Genomic DNA, 2,675 nt, shown 5'->3' with positions numbered 1-2,675 from the left:
CTCAAATTTGTTTTTGCATATATTTTGTTAAATTGTGGTGAGCATCATTGAGCAAGAAATAACAGATCATAGTTTGGATTTTTGGTGACAGAAACCATTATATATCACTTTGCTAACACTTTTAATAAAGCAAGTGTGTCTTTTTACAATTGCTCATCCTTGAAAATTCCTCTTAAATTATTTTTTAACTCTTATTAGTTTCAGTCATTTGAACTACAACCATGCTGGAGCACTACTTTGAAGGATTTAGTCAAACAAATCATATCCCAGTGCTTACTTTCTTCAAGCATGGTACTTGTTCCATTGGTCTCTTTGGTCAAACCACTAATTTATACAGGGACATAAGCAGTTGTCAAGCAGTAGTGGAAGACAAACACACACACGTATGTATATATATATATATATATATATATCATCATCATTTACCATCCGTTTTCCATGCTGCCATGTGTTGGATGGTTTGACAGGAGCTGGCGAGCTGCCCAGAGCCCAGTTGTCTGTTTTGGCATGGTATCTACAGCTGGATGCCCTTCCTAACGCCAACCACTTTACAAAGTTTGTTGATTGCTTTTTACATGGTACCAGCATGGGTGCTATTACATGGCACCAGCATGAGTGCTTTATTCATAGCACTGCCACATTGCTTTACTCTTGGCACTAGCATGAGTGCTTTCATCATATAACGTTTGTTTCCCATATTCTCTTACAAGGCTTTGGTCAACCCAGGACTATAGTAGAAGACACTTGCCCTAGGTTCTGCAGAGTGGGAATGAACCCAAAACATGGTTGGGAAGCAAGTTTCTTAACCACACAGCCAAGCCTGCACTTATGCATGGAAAACAGACATTAAATGATGATGTTGATTAAAATATTTCCATCAACTTTCACATTTTTCGTTTTCCTTTTACATCATATTAGAATGTTACACTTTCAAAAGTTACCAAATGCAGTTAACACGTTCTAAAACTATTCCAAATGACTTTTTAAAATTTTATTTTATCAATATTGGAATTTTTTTATTCCTTATTTCTCCTTTTTTTCACATCAGTTTTTATTCATGCTAGCTTTAGTTGGATTTTTTGTAGAAACAACTGAACTCAAATGTTCTTGCTCAGGACCATGCAGTGAAGTCAAAGCACAATTCCAGATAATCCTAAGTTGTGCTCCTAGAGCAAGGCACACAACAAATTCATGTAATTTTAGAATAGCAGGTCTTAAACAATACACTGCAGTGCACTGATGTGTGGCACAAGAGGTACCTATGAGTACCTCAGATTTTTACAATTATGATTTAAGGCTTTACAAAATCTATACGCATGCGTACGAACAGCCATGCTACATGGCAGTGAAACATGGGCTGTAACTGCTGAGGACATACGTAAGCTTGCAAGGAATGAAGCCAGTATGCTCCGTTGGATGTGTAATGTCAATGTGAATACCCGTCAGAGTGTAAGTATCTTGAGAGAAAAGCTGAACATTAGAAGCATCAGTTGTGGTGTGCAAGAGAGACGATTGCGCTGGTATGGACATGTGGTGAGAATGGATGAGGATAGCTGCGTGAAAAAGTGCCACACCCTAACAGTTGAGGGAACCCGTGGAAGAGGTAGGCCCAGGAAGACCTGGGCTGAGGTGGTGAGGCAAGACCTTCGTACATTGGGCCTCACCGAGGCGATGACTACTGACCGAGACCTTTGGAAATGTGCTGTGCGTGAGAAGACCCGGCAAGCCAAGTAAGATCGTTGCCAGTGCCCCTGGACTGGCTCTTGTGCGGGTGGCACATAAAAGACACCATTTCGAGCATGGCCGTTTTCGTGCGGGTGACACGTAAAAGCACCCACTACACTCTTTGAGTGGTTGGCGTTAGGAAGGGCATCCAGCTGTAGAAACTCTGCCAAATTAGATTGGAGCCTGGTGTTGCCATCCGGTTGCACCAGTCCTCAGTCAAATCGTCCAACCCATGCTAGCATGGAAAGCGGACGTTAAACGATGATGATGATGATGATGATGATACTAGAGCATGTTAAAAGATATGTAAATCATAATTTCAGTATTCACAAGTATGACTAATAACACAAGATTATAGTTTTCTGTATATTTTTCTCTGAATTTTAAACTTTAAAACAGTTTTTTTCTTTTACCTTCCATGTGAAGTGCAACAACAATGTTTAAATTTACAAAGTGTGTCAATAATTATTTATTTGGTCTCCATTAAACCACAATGTCAAAAAAGAGAATCATAGTTTTTGAATGTATAGTATGTTTCAAGAGACTTTTAATCAAAATTTTTCATTTATTTCAAACTAAGAGGTAAGCCAGTAAACTCTTACTAGTTCAGTCTAGTTTAGTTTTCACTATCTTTTATGATGAGCAATTTAAACATTTTACATTCAGATGCAGTCTACACAGTGGTATGTTTTTAATCACTATGATTGCATTCACTTCATGCAGAAGGCTCAGCACTCAATGATTTAATGTACCCAGATATAAAGTCTAGTGCAAGGCAATTTACAGCTCATAGTTGTTACCAGTAAGAACATTGTTTATTTGATGAGGATCAATCTGAGCTCAACTTCTTTTCATATATTATTGATGTGGAAGTTAATAAATCTGTTGCATTGATTATTTCAAGATGATGAGACATGAAAAACAAAAACCCTAATTACTTAGAAGGCTTC

This window comes from Octopus bimaculoides, chromosome 1, assembly GCF_046866305.1.
Source record: "Octopus bimaculoides isolate indiv1 chromosome 1, ASM4686630v1, whole genome shotgun sequence".
Taxonomy (NCBI): domain Eukaryota; kingdom Metazoa; phylum Mollusca; class Cephalopoda; order Octopoda; family Octopodidae; genus Octopus; species Octopus bimaculoides.
This window is presented reverse-complemented; position numbering follows the sequence as displayed.